The 18,328-nt window shown below is 34.8% G+C and overlaps 1 protein-coding gene across 2 annotated transcripts in view; it reads right to left on the bottom strand.

Moving 5' to 3' along the window:
• Window positions 1–5,386: 5,386 nt before the first annotated feature.
• LOC136039852 (uncharacterized) overlaps window positions 5,387–18,328 on the bottom strand; it is a 34,692-nt gene continuing 21,750 nt past the window's right edge. For both annotated transcript variants that reach the window (XM_065723785.1, XM_065723786.1), the window contains one exon: window positions 5,387–5,814. The gene's annotated coding sequence lies outside the window, so the exon portion shown is untranslated. The remainder of the gene's footprint in view (window positions 5,815–18,328) is intronic.

Genomic DNA, 18,328 nt, shown 5'->3' with positions numbered 1-18,328 from the left:
CTAGACCTAGTATAGACGATAGGTTTGGTTAAATTAGTATATTAAGGCTAATAGTTGTTGCTTTGTTTTCCATGAAATGTGTGGGCAGGATTGATTACTTTTCTTGAGGCCCTAACAATTCCAATGATTTAATTAAAATGAATGTTGTGACTTGGAACGTTACGACGTTGAAAAATAACTACCGTGTTGAATTTGGACCAAGTAAATCAGATGTTGTGGAATTGACTTGTTCCAGTCCAATTTTCGGAGTTTTCAGAAACTCATCTTCAGGATTAAGAAATGTGACATTAGGTGATCTAGAATTCAAATAATCACTAGGTTCAAAAGACCTAGTTCGAAAAATAACACTTTATTAGAGGACTTTAATGCCCAGGTTGGCACAGATAGATGGATGATGATGGTGGTGGTAGATAGTATTCTAGCTTCTAGATATTCTGACTATGGAAGGGAAATGACAATGATAATAGACTGCTAAAATGTTTGCTCACTAAGGGGACTGGAAGGGGAAGTATCTAAGAGCTCTATTTTGCGGCTAAGGATTTTCGACCGTGGATATGCATGTTGCACTGTTTATGCTTCAAAGCCCATCCACTCTGGAAATGACAAAAGAAGTCCCATTTTTAGCACCACATACCACCTTACGATGATGTTGTCAAGACGAACTTATGCTAATCATGTAGATGTATGTATAGCTATTACAGAGGATTTTAGACAGCTTTCTACGATGTTTTGTTTTTCCAATAGTGATGGAGAAACAGAAAAATACGATTTTTCAAGCACTTTTTTCAAAATTCATGAAAAAAAAATTGTAATTAACTTTTGCTGTTGAATTAGACATGAAAAATAGTTCTTATCCCACAATCAAAGTCAAACGATTTTTTTCTCACTGGGCAGCTCGTTTTTATTTTTCATTTGCCAAGAGAGCTCGGAAAAAGAGCATACAAGAGGGTTACCGGGTTTTGAGGCCCCAGTTAAGGGTGTTTTACTGTAGAGATTATAATGATACCTATATAATGCTTTTAGTCTTCTAACACCAGAAGTGGCTGTAAAAGTGCCACATGGCACTTTACTCTCATGAGAAATTAAAAAATGAAAGTAGATATGATCAAGAGCTTTTAGATGAGTCATTAATTTCTTTCTACTGTGTTGCAGTAGCCTGCTAGCCTCGTTGAAAAAAAAGAGAATCTCTGCTATTACCCATACAAAAAAAGCTATTTTCTGTGTTTTTCAAGACAGGGAATTCAAAACATTTTAGACCAATACAAACTGATTGATTAACTTTGAATTTGCATTCCCTGGCTTCTGGCCCTCTTTTGGTCAGAATTGATGTTTTGGCACAGCATAGCAGGAAATGGCACTTTCCTTTGGTACAATCTCTCTTATTGAAAAGAGGGCATTAAGTATTGCGATTTCTGTTCAAATGAGCCCTCTCCCAGCATAGTGGGACCTCTCGCTCGTTACAAACATCGCTAGTGGGGTGGGAGAGAGAGAAGCATCAGTGGTACACATGTAAAAAGAGAGCTATTCCTTGTTTGTCAAGGTGAGCGTGTAAGTGTCCAGTTCTCGGCTATCGGCAATAGCGATTCCGACGGACGCTTTTCATTTCGATTCATTGTAATTTTAGGGGTTTGATTCTTCTTTTCCAAATCCCAAGAAGTTTCTTTTTGCAACAAACTTTTGTTATTGAGTGAACTATCTAATAGTTTTATAATAGCAGTGTATAATAGTAAGTAATATAGTGTGATTGTAGTGGTAATTGTATAATAATAGTGAGATATTACTTGCCCTTGCAATCGCTTTTGACGTTTAATTAAATAAAAAAAAAACTAATTTTTTTAGCTGAAAGTAAGGAGCGACATTAAAACTTAAAACGAACAGAAATTACTCTGAATATGAAATGGGTTGTTCCCTCCGCAATCCATCGCTCTTTACGCTAAAGCTTTTAATTGTTTTAAAAAGTAGAATTGTGGCAAAAAGTCAAACTTTAGCGTAAAGAGCGAGGGATTGCGGAGGGGACAACCCATTTCATATACAGAGTAATTTCTGTTCGTTTTAAGTTTTAATGTCGCTCTTTACTTTCAGCTAAAAAAAATCAGTTTTTTTTTTATTTAATTTCTGAACGTTTTTGAATTAATGCATGCTTGGTTTTGGCTCTACGCACATAAATTATTAAAATGAAATTTGTATATTAATTCTTTTTTTGGCTAAATGGCTTTCTCATAGTTTTGATCAGACGATTTTGAGAAATAAGAGGTGGAGAAGGAGGCCTAGTTGCCCTTCAATTTTTCGGTTACTTAAAAAGACAACTAGAACTTTTAATTTTTAACGAACGTTTTTATTAGTAAAAAATATACGTAACTTAAGAATTAACTTACGTAACAAACTTTCATAACCTTATATTTTTATTATGTATACAAGGGGGTTTGTACCCTCGTTAATACCTCGCTCTTTACCCTAAATCGTAAGTTTTGTCCCAATTCTTTAAGAATGACCCCTGAATCAGAAAGGCCGTAGAATAAATAGTTGAAATTACTAAAAAATACTTTAGCATAAAGAGCAAGGTATTTATCTCCTCCTAAATACATCGCTCTTTATGCTAAAGTATTTTTACTTTAGCATTACGGACCACTTGGTCGATACGATGACCCCTGGGAAAAAAAAAAAAAAAAACAAATAAACACGCTCCCGTGATTTGTCTTCTGGAAAAAATACAAAATTCCACATTTTTGTAGATAGGAGCTTGAAACTTCTACAGTAGGGTTCTCTGATACGCTGAATCTGATGGTGTCATTTTCGTTAACATCCTATGACTTTTAGGGGGTGTTCCCCCTATTTTCCTAAATAAGGCAAATTTTCTCAGGCTCGTAAGTTTTAATGGGTAAGACTAAACTTGATGAAATTTATATATTTAAAATCAGCATTAAAATGCGATTCTTTTGAAGTAGCTATTGATATCAAAATTCAATTTTTTAGAGTTTTGGTTACTATTGAGCCGGGTCGCTCATTACTACAGTTCGTTACCACGAACTGTTTGAAAAAGTTCGCTAGAAATTTTGAACCGAACGAATCCTCTCCAGAGTTTTCATAACTACCCCTTTCGTACAAAATGAACGGGGAAATAAGAAATGAATGATACATTAAGGGATATGATTCTTTACTTAGGCAGAACTAAAGCGACTTCCTTGGTCATCAAACAGTTCGTGGTAACGAACTGTAGTAAGGAGCGACCCGGCTCAATAGTAACCAAAACTCTAAAAAATGGAATTTTGATACCAATAGCTATATCAAAAGAATTGCATTTTAATGCTGGTTTTAAATATATAAGTTTCATCAAGTTTAGTCTTACCCATCAAAAGTTACGAGCCTGAGAAAATTTGCGTTATTTTAGAAAATAGGGGGAAACACCCCCTAAAAGTCATAGAATCTTAACGAAAATCACACCATCAGATTCAGCGTATCAGAGAACCCTATTGTAGAAGTTTCGAGCTCCTATCAACAAAAATGTGGAATTTTGCATTTTTTGCCAGAAGGCAGATCACGGATGCGTGTTTATTTGTTATTTGTTTTTTTGTTTTTTTTCCCCCAGGGGTGATCGTATCGACCCAGTTGTCCTAGAATGTTGCAAGAGGGCTCATTCTAACGGAAATAAAAAGTTCTAGTGCCCTTTTTAAGTGACCAAAAAAATTGGAGGGCATCTAGGTCCCCTCCCACGCTAATTATTTTCCCAAAGTCAACGGATCAAAATTCTGAGATAGCCATTTTATTCAGCGTAGTCGAAAAACCTTATAACTATGTCTTTGGGGACGACTTACTCCCCCACAGTCCCCGTGGGAGGGGCAACAAGTTACAAACTTTGACCTGTGCTTACATATAGTAATGGTTATTGGGAAGTATACAGGCGTTTTCAGGAGGATTTTTTGGGTTGGGGGGAGGGGTTGAGAAGAGGGGGATATGCTGGGGGAACTTTGTATCGAGAATTTGTCATGGGAGAAGAAAACTTCCATGAAGGGAGAGCAGGATTTACTAGCATTATTTAAAAAAAAATTAAAAAATAAATGTGAAAAAGCTTTTTCACCTGGAAGTAAGGAACAGCAATAAAACTTAAAACAAACAGAAATTATTACCCATATAAGGGGCTCACCTCCTTATGATACCTAGCTCTTTATGCTAAAGTATTTTTAGTAATTTCAACTATTTATTCTACGGCTTTTGTGATTCAGGGGTCATTCTTAATGAATTGGGATAAAATTTAAGCTTTAGTGTAAAGAGCGAGGTACTGACGATGGGGCGAATCCCCTCATATATGTAATAAAAACATGAGAATACAAAAGTTCTTTACGTAAGCTAATTTATAAGTTACGTAAATCTTTTACCAATAAAAAGATTCGTAAAAAATTAAAAGTTCTAGTTGCCTTTTTAATTAACCAAAAAATCGGATGGCAACTAGGCGTCGCCCCCGCTCTTTTTTTCTCAAAATCATTCGATCAAAATTATGAGAAAGCCATTTAGCCCCCCCCAAAAAAATATGCAGAATTTCGTTTTGATTATTCCTCTGCGAAGAGCCAAAATCAAAACATGCATTGATTCAAAAACGTTCAGAAATTAAATAAAAAAAACGAGTTTTTTTAGCTGAAAGTAAGGAGCGACATTAAAACTTAAAACGCACAGAAATTACTTCGTATATGAAAGAGGCTGCTTCCTCATCAACGCCCCGCTCTTTACGCTAAAGTTTTTTACTGTTTTAAAAAGAAGAATTGAGAGAAAGAGTCAAACTTTAGCGTAAAGAGCGGGGCGTTGATGAGGAAGCAGCCTCTTTCATATACGAAGTAATTTCTGTGCGTTTTAAGTTTTAATGTCGCTCCTTACTTTCAGCTAAAAAAACTCGTTTTTTTTATTTAATTAATAGTAAAGAATAAACCTAAAATGAGAAGAAACTACTACGAAGCTTAAAACAAATATCACCCCTTTCGGAAAAAATTAATGGGAAAAAGGAAATGAGTGATTCATTAAGGGACATTTTTCTTTATTTAGGCAGAACTAAAGTGTCGTCCCTAGTCATTAAAAGAAAAGAATAGATCTTAAACGAGAAGAAACTATTGCTACGAAGCTTAAAAGAAATATCATCCCTTTTGTACAAAAGTAATTGGGAAGTAAGAAATGAATGTTAGTAAAAGTAAATAATAAACTCAAAACGAGAAGAAACTACTACGAAGGTTAAAACAAATACTACCCCTTCGTGCAAATTAATGGGGAAAAGGAATGAAGGATCCAGTAAGGGATATGGTTCTTTACTTAGGCAGCACTAAAGCGCCGTCCCTAGTCATTAAAAGTAAAGAATAAACCTAAAACGAGAAGAAACTACTACGAAGTTTAAAACAAATATAGATCTATTTACTCTGTATTTATTCTTGTACTTATTGATAAATCTTCCAAACCAATAGAATCACTGAAAAATACATTAGAAATACGTTATTCGTTAGATTGCAACAATTACAAGGATAAATATAAATAGTCACTTCCTATCTGAGACTTGATCAAACTTTTCGTATCCTTTCCCAAGCATCTCTGTCACTTTGTCAGTCGTTTCGATTATTTTAGAAGATAATTTAGGGATTCTCTCTTTTCCAGTAGCTAAGTGACTCGTTATAGCTGCTATAATGTAACCCGACAGAACGGCCATGGACGAGAATGTCAAAATAATGGCTAGTATTACGCTGATTTCTTTCAATGGCTTCTCAAAGGCTTCTGGTAAAATCCCCAATTTTGGTGTTATTGGATCTCCAGTGACGTCCATCGATCCAGTTGTTCTTTAGCCTAAATAATATAAGCAATTTTATATCATTTAAATACATTAAATTTGAAAAGTAATATCTTACCAAGCACTTATCAAGTAAAAAATTTCATTGAAGTTTGTATTCTCAGCTCAGATTTTTTGTCTGGTTTAAAGGTTTAATGTTTCAACGTGCGATACAAATTTTTGAAATTTGTTTGCATCTTTTTGTATTAAAATGCAAGCTTATTTTTCAATAAAGTACCGGTTTTTAAGAAAACTACAATAGTAGGGAAATATTACGGGTCAGTTTATTTTAACTAGTTTTATGTTGTATAAACTGCGGAACAGTATTTTTTTTTTTTTTTCGGTATAGGTTTCAATTTCATTCCAGTTAATTTTTGTTTGTTTTGTAAGTGTACTGGATAAAACTTTACAAAAACATCTTTGTTTGACTTGGGCGAGGAAACTAAAGAAGTCAGCATGAGCTTTAATTTATTTCCTACATCTCTTCGTTTATCCCTTGAACTATGTCCAACTTTGTCTCTTAGGTAAAAAGCCCCAGGGGCATTTTATTACCGGTATCTTAAAGATGTTTCAGATAAGAAGATCAAGTATTACTTAAATCAAATATTTAAAGGTACCGCTTATATTTACGGCTACGTTGCTAAATTCATTTCATAGGCTTTCAATAAAACATATATACCAGGTCTTCCAAGAAATGACCACGTTTACTCTTTAAGGCTGAAGCGGGCTTGGGGTCTATTTTTCCGTGATAGCTCATACCTTGCGTCTGAGTATTTGGTTTTAAGGCATATAATTTGTAGTGCTATTTAATTATCTGATTCAAAGAAAAAAATAGGAAAACAGTCTCAACATAAACAAAATTTACCCAATAAATACATAAATACACCCAAATTGATTGGTTCTATTGCTTTTTTTCATACTTTTAATTTTGTATTAATTCTTTATCTCTTAACAAGTAATTATTTTTAGCGAAAATAGGCCAACAGTTTTGTTGGCTTAATGTGGATCTTATATTTTTTTTTTTTTTGTATTTTGGTCGTCACTGAGAATGATCTCTAACCCATATTATTAACACTATTTTCACAATGAGACGTTTCATTTTTACCACGAAATGCTAAAGAATATGAAGAAATAAATTTGATTGTCGCTGTGTTTCCAGTTATCAATAGGCCTGGTAAACTTATATCGTGTTATAAAAATTAAAATGGAGTTGATATATACAAAATTATATAATATGGAAATTATATGTGCAAATACATAATTTTACCTGGGGTCATCGTATCGAGCTAGTAATTTTAGAAGATTGGGATAGGGGTTATTTGATTGGGAATCAAAAGTTCTAGTGCTCCAAAAAGTTACCAAAAAGGTTGCTAGCCTCGCTTCCATTCTTCTTCTTTTTCCAAAGTTGTCCGATCAAAATTTTGAGATAGCCCTTTTGGTAGTTGAAAGGTCCCATAACTATACCTTTGGGAATAACATGACCCCCCACATACCCTGGGGAAATGGATGTAAAGCTACAGTGGGGTCAATGGTATCACCTTTAGAAAGACCATGGGCACAAAAGAATCATAAAAAAGCGAGAGTGGATGAACACAAAACCAGAATTTAAAATATTGAGTTTTACAGAGTCGAACTCAAAAACAAGTCATCGTGAAAAAAAAGTAAAATCGCAATTTCGACTATAAATTTGCCATACCACTAATAATACGGATTGTGAAAAATCTGTACCACTTACAATCGGGATCTCAACTTCATAATCTAGATTGTGAATGCCACAAAAAGTGCTATAAAGATACTTTATATTACTATAAAAGTAAATGTATACTAAAGAAAACTGACCCGTTTCACTTGATGCTTGAACTATGCAGACTTACGTTAGTTTTGACAAGATTGTTTGAAGAAACTAAATTTCAGCTGGGGTGGGAGCGAGGAGACAAACTATGATCTAGGGGATGGGGGGTGGTCAAACCGGGGTCTGGGAGGATAGGTGCCCTCATTTCCCATAGTAAATTACACCCCTGTTTGCAAGTAGTCTAAGTAATCATAGTCGGTTGCGCGAGTAGTTGCAGTTGTAGCCAGAGTAGTAGGAGCAATAGTGATGCAGAAAGTGTAAAGTTATTACCCTTAGCCATTCGTATAATATTACAGATATTCCATTTTGATAAACTCAATGCACATAATGTGTTTTGATCTAGTGTAGTCTCCCCCTTAGCATTCCTTGAAGTTTTACCCTAATGCCCTTAGCCTTTTCTGTCACAGGATCAAACGTCCCCCTCTTTTCCAATGATAAATCAAATATGTAAAAAATGGGTAGGCCACTACATTCCCAAAGGTATCATTATTGGACCTACTGACCAACTTAAGCAGTGACCATTTTTTAGTTTGGGCAAGTGTTAAGATTCACGTTTACCGTGCATGTTTTTAATCGTTTTTAGATAGACCGCTTACCGTCTTCAAGTTTCAACGTTTTGAAAATTTACATTTTTAAAATTTGCTTCAGTTTTTTTTTTTTTTTTTTAGAAAGAAAAATGTTCTTTTAAACATGGAATTTTACGACTAAGCCTTAGCTAGTATTTCTGCCAAATAGACAAGATATTTGTATTATATTGTTCATTATCTTCTGATCTATTTAATCACCGTGTCATATTTTTTTTTTTTATATTCTGTAGGAAATAATGTGAAATTGTTACCGATAGATGGGCTGTGATTCGTTATTTCTCATTCAAAGAAATAAGGGCGGATCTCGTATGAAGTGAATGCAATGCCTCTAAAGTAGGCGGTTTTGGGTGGAAACATTACACGGTTTTATCTTACAGTCTGACAAGGCAAAAAGTTCTTGACTACACTGGTTTGGAGTATTCCTCTCTGTGATTTACTGGACTCTTCAAGTTATAACTTCATTAAATAAAAAAAAAAAAAAATTTTTTTACTAAAAGTAAGGAGCGACATTAAAACTTAAAACGAACAGAAATTACTCCGTATATGAAAAGCGCTTTTCCTCCTCAACGCCCCGCTCTCTACACTAAAGTTTGACTCTTTCTCTTATCTCTACTTTTAAAATAGTAAAAAACTTTAGCGTAAAGAGCGGGGCGTTGAGGAGGAAAAGCCTTTTTCATATACCAAGTAATTTCTGTTCGTTTTAAGTTTTAATGTCGCTCCTTACTTTTAGTCAAAAAAACTTGTTTTTTATTTAATTTCTGGACGTTTTCGAATTAATGCAGTTTTGATCTTGGCTCTCAGCACATAAATAATTAAAACGAAATTTGCATATTATTTTTTTTTTTTTTTGGCTAAATGGCTTTCTCATAGTTTTAATCGGAAGATTTTGAGAAAAAAAAGGAGCGAGGGAGTAAGCCTAGTTGCCCTCCAATTTTTGATTGCTTAAAAAGAAAACTAAAACTTTTAATTTCTTAAGAACGTTTTCATTAGCAAAAAATACACGTAACTTACTAATTAACTTACGTAACGAACTTCCATATTCGTATGTTTTTATTGCGTATATGAGGGGTTTCACCCCTCGTCAATACCTCGCTCTTAACACTAAAGCTTAAATTTTGTCCCAATTCCTTAAGAATGACCTCTGGATCAGAAAGGCCGTAGAATAAATAGGTGAAATTACTAAAAATACCTTAGCGTAAAGAGTGAGGTATTACGAGGAGTTAAACCCCTCATATGCGTAATTATTTTTTGTTCGTTTTAAGTTTTAATGATGCTCCTTAATTTCATTTGAAAAACTTTTCATAATTATTTTTTCATTGTTTTTCCTCCATGGAAAGATCATCCCACGTAACCCCCTCATCAACTTCTCCCCCCCCAACCAAAAAAATCCCCCTGAAAACGTGTGTACACTTCCCAATAGCCATTACTATATGTAAACACAGGTCAAAGTTTGTAACTTGCAGCCCCTCCCACGGTGACTGTGGAGGAGTAAGTCGTCCCTAAGGACATAGTTATTAAGTTTTTCAACTATGGTGAATGAAATGGCTATCTCAGAATTTTCATCTGGTGACTTTGGGGGAAAACGATCGTGGGAGGGGGCCTAGGTGCCTTCCAATTTTTTGGTCACTTAAAAAGGGCACTAGAACTTTAAATGTCCGTTAGAATGAGCCCTCTTGCGACATTCCGTAGGAACACTGATTCGATACGATCACCCCTGGGAAAAAAAAGACAAAAGACAAAAAAAAACAAAAACAAAAAACAGAAAAACGAATAAACACGCATCCGTGACCTGTATTCTGACAAAAAAAAAATCCGAACATTTTTGTAGATAGGAGCCTGAAACTTCTACAATAGGGTTCTCTGGTACGCTGGATCTGATGGTGCGATTTTCGTTAAGATTGTATGAATTTTAGGGGTGTTTCCCCCTATTTTCTAAAATGAGGCAAATTTTCTCAGGCCCGTAACTTTTGATGGGTAAGACTAATCTTGATGAAACTTATATATTTAAAATCAGCATTAAAATTTGATTCTTTTGATATAGCTGTTGGTATCAAAATTCTATTTTTAGAGTTTCGGTTACTATTGAGCCGGGTCGCTCCTTACCACAGTTCGTTACCACGAACTGTTTGATTATGGGAAATGAAAACAGAGGAAAGAAGATAAAATGAAACTCAGGACAATTCAGAAGTATTTAATCTTGGATGTCCAATTCAATGTATTTTAGTTATAGAACAAAAGGAATTATTTATTTTGAGATTTTTTTGTTGAAAGTTGTTTAATAAATCCGAATACAGTCTGTTAATATGCATCTCATTAATTTATTTATGAACATGTGTTTTCAATCCACACAAAGTAATGAAAATATAGCATTGAAACGATAAAACCTTCTTCATATTCTTTCATTTTGAATTTTTACCAAATGCGGGTAAACTTTTGAAAGTTAGCTTACGAGAAAATAGATATACTCATAGATTTTGCATTTACGCCCATTTGAAAAGCTAACTTATTAGATATTGTTTTTTTTTCTACTTATTTCTGATCAAAGAATCAATGGAAGTTTTGTTTGTAATGTCAAACCATCAAAAGTGAAATCAATAAATTTAGTGTTACATTCTTAGCCTCATGAAAAATTTCCGCTGAAGTTTCAATATAATTACCAAATTAAAATATTATTTGAAGATACTCGAAAATATAGGTAACAATGGAAGGAAACATGATACTCTGATTAAAAGAAACCCACTACAATTATGAAGCAACAGTTTCTTTGTTTTAGTTTTTATAAATCCCAGAATTACACTGGCAACCATCTGAGGGAGAATGTATTGTTAAAAAAGCGACCGAGGTTTTAGGAAAAACAAATTTGATAGTACTACTGTTATTTTGTTAGGATGATCCCTTGAGATGTAATCGAAAGCATTTATCACAACTCCCTCTCCCCATAACAGAGCCGTTCTTAGGATCGGTGGTGCCCAGGGAAAAATTAATTGCAGCGCCCCCTCCCGACTCAAATATAAGCAAAAAAGCCAAATCAAAGTCAGATGAAACTGCTATGTTTGCTCTATTACTACTACCATTACTAGTAGCAACGCACTGCCTGAGGCCAACACAGCTACGCATGCTCCTCCTCTATCCTAATCTATTCAGAATATCCCTCTTTGCACCCCTCAAGAGTTCTCGTTTCCTTTAAATCTTTCTTTACGATATCCTCCCACTCCCACCGTGGACGTCCTGCTTTCCGTTTAGCTCCAGACGGTTGGCCAAAACGCACACTCTTTGGCAAACTGTCCTCCATCATCCGCAGAACGTATCGTTGTCATCTCAACCTTTCTCTCATTATAGCCCTAGAAAGCGGGATCGAACCTCGCTTTTCGTACAGCCTACTGTTTAAACTCGGTCAGTCAGTTGATTCCCAGAACAATCCATAGGCAATTTCAATCCGTAGGCAATAATGCTTCTATAGTTACCATACTCACTCTTATCACCTTTCTTATGCAGTGGTTTAATTAGGGTTTTCCTAAAATCACTAGGTACTTCCCCTTTTTCAAAAATCGTATTCATAATTTTCAGTAACTTATACCTAACCTCAGATCCACCATGTTTAAGAAATTCATTTGCCACACTACATGGGCACCTGTTGGGGGGCAGGAGGTGCCAGCCCCCCTGGCTAATTGACGCTGCCTTATTTTTTATATTTCTGCTTTGAGATTTCTATTGTACAGCTAGATCCTGGTGACATGCCGATAAGGAAAGGTCTTCTGGGGGGGGGCAAAAATAGCAGCAGCGGCACGCTGCTGGCGTGATCATTGTTGACCCCACACATTTTTGCTTTGATGAGTCTTTCTCAAATCCCAGCTTTAATGTGCATCAGAATTTGGCCTATTCACGAGTTAGAAACTTCGAGAGTCGCTGGGTGGATGCTGGTGTTCTGCGTTATCCATCAAGAGAGGTAGAAATCTCTTGGAAGCAAAATGGCTGTGAGATTTCAGAACCCTTGCATAATAGTTAAAATATCTATCAGCCATGCATTCTTACCAGAATTAATTATAAAAATTAGTAATATTTTTCATCAAGTAACTGTCACCATCGAAAAGAACTGTCACCATTTAGATCACAGCTGGGTTGGTAGGAAAATCTTTCCCCTTAGCTTTTATACCATCAAAATGTGGGTGAACAAGTACACCCACATCCCAGCACCACCAAGAAAGCAAAATGCTTCAATGAAGAAAGGAGGGCAGAACAAAAGTGCTCACTGATACATCAGTGAAAGCCAAAACTGAAGCTGCCTTTGCTACAAGGAAGGCAAAGAAGAGGTGGAAAAGAAAAATTGAAGCAACAAAAGCAAGAAAAACAAAAAAGGAGTCTGTGAAGAGATTTGGTGACAAGACAGGAATGAGGGCGAGAATAAAACTGACAAGGTTCAGACAGTGACCGTTGATGACAACTTAGACAGTTCTCTTGGGTAAAATAGTGAAAAGGAATGTGAACTTGGTTTCGATTTGGGTTGCAGTTGGCAACTTGGTAGTAGTCATCTATGAGTCATTCGGGAGGAGGTAGAACCCACTCTGAGGTCAGTGTGACGACCATGAGTGGTGGGAGAGGTAATATATGAAAGTGGCTGGAACAACCAGATCCTATCTACTACATGAAAGAGGATTTTGAGTTAAAAAAAAAACAGTACTAAGACAGCGTGTCATGTTGGACAAATGTTTTGATTAAAATATGTCTTTACTAAACAAGGACAGCTGGTTATTAATCTTGGATCTGATTCAGATAGTTGGTATTGGCTGACTACAATCTTGCAGCCAAGCCTTTTTAAATATGGTTACCCTTTTTCACAACACTTGTCAGTGTTTGAATCTGTCCATGATTGAGATACGTCAATTTAAGATCCTTTGTTCATGACTGGGCAGTAGACTATTTTCCAGGATTAGTATCAAGCTAAAAATTTTCAATTACAATTAGGTCTCTACTATTAACTATTTGTGGATTTAGAATAGTTACCATTGTATAGGGGTGAAATGTTTAAACTAATGGAATACTTATTAAGAAGATTCAGACATATTTAGTAGAGAGAAATTAATTTTTCAGGTGGTTTAACAGATATAACTATTGAGATGGCAATTAGAGAGACTTGCATTTGTAGTTTCCTTCCCATTTATTTCTGTAGATGTCTGAAATAGGTCCCGGTTCTGTAAATAGATACCTCCTAGTCTACTGCTAGTTATTACACCCTGAGTGGTTTTATGATAAATACGGAAACACATTAATTGTCTTCGATATTAAACTCAGAATTTAACAGTTAGGAACCTGAGAATTATTAGAATTTACCGTTTCAAGCAATGCTGCTATGTCATGGAATCAAAAGCTCAGCATTTATAAACCCTTCCCTATTGCACGGACTCAAGAAATATTGATTCTTTCCTATACCAAGATGTCTTGAAATGGAGAGGTCCCTAAATCTCAAGTTCCTACCTGAAATTAAATCTGGTGTCTGTTCAAAATACAATTGTCTATACAATGGATGTGTTACAAGAACAAGTGCTGAATAAAACTCACCCTAGAAGCACAAGGCATTCTTGCAAACTGTTTGTTCGCGCACTTGTTTGTATAGTTTTGGAAACCGCACTTTTTCTCCAAGCAGGAAAATCGAAATCTTAAAACACACGAAAAGAGAAAAGCTCCAACATTGCAGTTGACGCAATAAAGAATTGGCTCATATTAATTCAGAGTCATCGGAACGCCGCCACCACGGCTGGCGGTGGCGGTATGACACTTGGTTTGCAGCCGACTGGTCCTCTCGTCGGAGGCGTATGATGCATGCATCGGAGTCGATATCCAGCATTGGAAGTGTGAATTAGACCAGGTAATCCCCCCCCTAAAATTCAGCTTATGGGTATCCATGTCACACTATGAACACCTGGCTCCACCTCAAGATGATACCTGATACCTGAACTGGAATGGCTCTTCTTTGGAAATGGGGCAGGACATGATCGTAAGGGGGTTTTTACCTAGTTTGTCCGTGCATGGATCTCGATTTTTTTAGGGATGAGCCTTCAAGTGCATATCAACGCATTATAGAGCGTGTCGTCCATGGAAATGATGTAATAAAACAGGAGTGCGCCAACCATGTAACAACAAATTTGACTGTTAGACACTGTCAAGAATAGTGGTGATTTTTGAAAATTTTCTTCAAAAACTGTATCTCAAGCCTCACTAAGAATGTTCGTGGGGCTTTACAAAAAAAACCACGACGATGGAGGAAATATTGTAAAACTTAAGTGTCTAATAAAGAATGGGTATTATTACGATTACGTATTATTACGACCGACACTCAAAAATTATCCCGACCCGACTCCCAAGAAGGGAAGATAGGTTAACCACAATGAAATATACCAAAATATGATGAAAATATAACACTTTAAAAAAAAAAATATGAAAACTGCAACAGAGAATTATGGAAAGTAGGCCACGTAGAACGCATTGTATTAAATACCTAACCTAATCTAACCAACTCTATAAATTAAGCATTTGATGAACATACCTGCATAGTAGTTTATCTCACTCAGACTAAGCCGATTATCTCCAAGTGCATACAGAGAAACCGGTTTTAAACAGATCAAGAATCACAGTGTGGTCAGGATAATGCGTAAGTACCAAAAAATGTATTTTTTCACTTGTTAACTGTTAACTTGTTAAGATCATCACTTGTTAACTAGGATATTGAATCAATGTGAAAATATACACATTTAGTATACTATAAAAACAGTTCTAAGGACAAAATGATTTGGTGGGTTACGTTGGTAACATCCCTTTAAAGCGTATATGAAGCATTACCTTTTCTTTTTTTACCAGCTGAGCTTTTATTTGTAAATACTGTAGTCCTTTTATCGTCCACTGAAGAAAAACAAATAATAACTGTATCTTGATCCTTAGATCTACTAATATGAGGTTAATTTCCTTTTACATTAATTAATTGAACACCAGTCAACTATTGGTATAATATCTGGCTTATCAGCTCTCATTATAAAGTCACATGTGTTCATTGAGAAACATGTAAAATAATAAAGCTTTCATTATTAATTCAAAAAAATGCTTATTAAGCCATTCTGATTTAATCACAAGAGTGATGTGTAAATTTAAAGGTCGACTGGATTTGCAAATTTAAATGTCAATTTTTTTCATTTACTTTGATGGTAGTTTTGTAAGAAAAAAATAATAATTAGTTTGATGCCAGCTTGATTTTTTTTTCCTCTTCTCTTTATCTTTTTTTTTTGTTTTGTTTTTTACAAGCCTGAGAATTATTTCGAGGAGAGGCATTCTTAAATTTGAAGAAAGGCATAAACTATGCTTAAAACAGAAAAATTATATCAACAACGGGTTCTCCAGTTCAACGTCTATAGAATGAATCTTGCCTCTCCTGAAAAGAAAGCTTGGTGAAGCCCTTTTTTCCATGAAAATTAAAAATTTTCCTTTTGAAGGGTAGCTTAGAAACACGCTGCCAGGAAACTTTACTTTCCATTCAGTTTTATTGTAGAAAGTCTGAAAATCATTACAGTGAGAATCTTTCAATATCCAGGTTTAACTTGTCAAAAAAAAGAAAAAAACCTTCGAGGGTGATTTCTGGCTCAAAATAGAGGTTGAATTTGTATTTTCCATAAAATTTAAGTGAAACTTAAATCTAGAAGGGTATTGAAACTATCATACGCGCGAACATTGCTCATAATATATGTATTTGTAACAAGCACCTTTCCAAGTTTTTTTTCGGGGAATGTATACAAAACAACTTTAAAAACGTGCCAAAAATTTGCTTACGCACATTTTTGATACGTTTTTACGAGTCAGAAAAAAAATTCAGGGGTGAAGGGTCAAACCAGGTAACTCTTCCTGGATACAGCCTTAATTTGCAACTATTAGCGTCATGATGTAATTGTGTTGTGTTAAAAAAAAACTGCCTAGCGGATCTGAAATTTTTTGAAACATAAATAATGAGGATAAATATTTATCATTGGTGCTCATAGGCCAATGAAATCCTTATGGGACATCTTTAAAAGCAATGTCACTCAAATAAAATGTAATGTATCCAGGTGACATGGGAATAAGGGCACGAATATATTGAGAAGGAGGGGGATTTAAAAGAAAAATTATTTCCTCAAAATAAAGCTCCTCGTTCGTACCTGCCCTTCCTGTCTACTTGCCTTGGTGGCCGACGTTTACCCTCTGGAAAGTATCCTCCCGTGGAAAATACCCCCTGCAGAAAATACCCCCAAAGGAAAACACCCCTCCGTTAGAAAATAAGGCTTTCCAGATTTCAGAATTTTATTTAAGTTTTGTTGTTTTTTATTTCCTTAGGGGGAAGGAATTTTAGTACTTATGTACTATGTGCCGCTCACTCAAGTTTACGCTATGTAAAACTCGAGAACAAACGGATTTCTTTGTTAGTTTCTTTCGGCTAACCACGAGACAAGCCAAAGACAAGTGACATGGGAAATGTATAATTTGGGCTATATATTTGCAAATAAGGGGGGGGTAAGGTATTTGGACAGTTTGAAGTCAGAAAATAATTCTTACTTCATAATAAGCAGAATAATTATACCTAACACATTTTGCATGCAGACCCATGGGCACCAGCAGGGAGGAGCATGCCCCCCTGGAAATTTAGGACTATAAAGTAGTAGTTAATAAATATGATTAGATTTTCACCCTTAATAAGGAAAATATAAGTTCTAATTTGTGACTGATTGACCTCTTTCCAGTTTTCCACAAACTTTTTTTCTATTTGATTTGTCGAAGCAAAAAAATAAATTTTTCATAGTAATGAACGTTAAGTATAAGAGCCTAACTATTGATAGCATTAAATCAAAGAATCAGCTTTTTATGGTGATCCTAAATATGTATTTGTTTGTTAGTAATTAGTACAGTTATTAGGACAGAAGAAAGTTCGTATAATTACAGAAAACACAAGGAAAACAACTTAATAAGGGGTAATTTCGGTAAAAATATGCCGTCAACTTTTGCTTACATTGCAAGAGTACCCATAAGCTGATATATGAAGCCATTTTAATCAGAAATATTTCTCCTGAACGTAATGCGGGGAATCTTTGTATTTTCCCTCTGAACGGATATGTTTGTTTTTTGTTTCTTTTTATTACGTTTTTTTTCAGAAGTGATTGTATTTATCAAGTTGTCACTTTGAAAAACAATTAATTTTATACAGTAATGAATTATAAAGGCGTCCAATATATTGGTTTTTGGCATTCAAAATTAGACTAAAAACATTGAATAAAAAAAATTGATTTTCTTAATTTTTGTTTTAATATTTCACTTTTAACAAACTACTTTGACAATGCGCTACTTTTTGTAAAATATTGAGTCTAAATGTATTAAATATTTTTGTGTTTGATAACCAAGTTCAAAACTGTCGATATTGTTAAAAAATATCCGTCCAACGCTTCGGCATTGCTCAACAAATCTGAATGCTGGAAGTTTATATCTTAGTTTTTGTAAGTAGGTTATTATTTTGTGTGTTTTTTTAATTAATTACTTTTTTATTTTTATATATTTTTACTTCAATTGACGCACTTTTTCCACTGCCATTAGAAAAATGTTTGTCTCTAAGCTTCATAAAGAAAAAACAAGTTTTTTTAACTGAATGTAAGGACCAACATTAAAAATTAAAACGAACAGAAATTGCTACATATATGAAAGGGGCTGTCCCCTCCTCAACACCTCGGTCTTTACGCTAAATTTTTTAATTGTTTTAAAAAGTAGAGTTATGATAAGACAAGATAAGAAATAAGATAAGATATAAAAGATAAGAAAAAAGGGGGAGTGGGAGGAGGCCTAGTTGACCTCCAATTTTTGGTTGCTTAAAAATGCAACTAGATTTTTTTTACGAATATTTTTTTTAGTAATAAACATACGTACCTTACGAATTAACCTACGTAACGAACTTCTGTATTTGTGTATTTTTTTACGTATTTGAGGGTGGTTTATCCTCTCTTCAATACCTCGCTCTTTACACTAAAGCTTGAATTTGGTCCCAAATCTATAAGAATGACTTCCGAATCACAAAGGCCGTAGAATAAATAGTTG

This window comes from Artemia franciscana, chromosome 20 (assembly GCF_032884065.1).
Source record: "Artemia franciscana chromosome 20, ASM3288406v1, whole genome shotgun sequence".
In the NCBI taxonomy this organism is placed as follows: Eukaryota; Metazoa; Arthropoda; class Branchiopoda; order Anostraca; family Artemiidae; genus Artemia; species Artemia franciscana.
The sequence above is the reverse complement of the archived record's forward strand: the minus strand, read 5'-3'. Positions and strand labels throughout refer to the sequence as shown.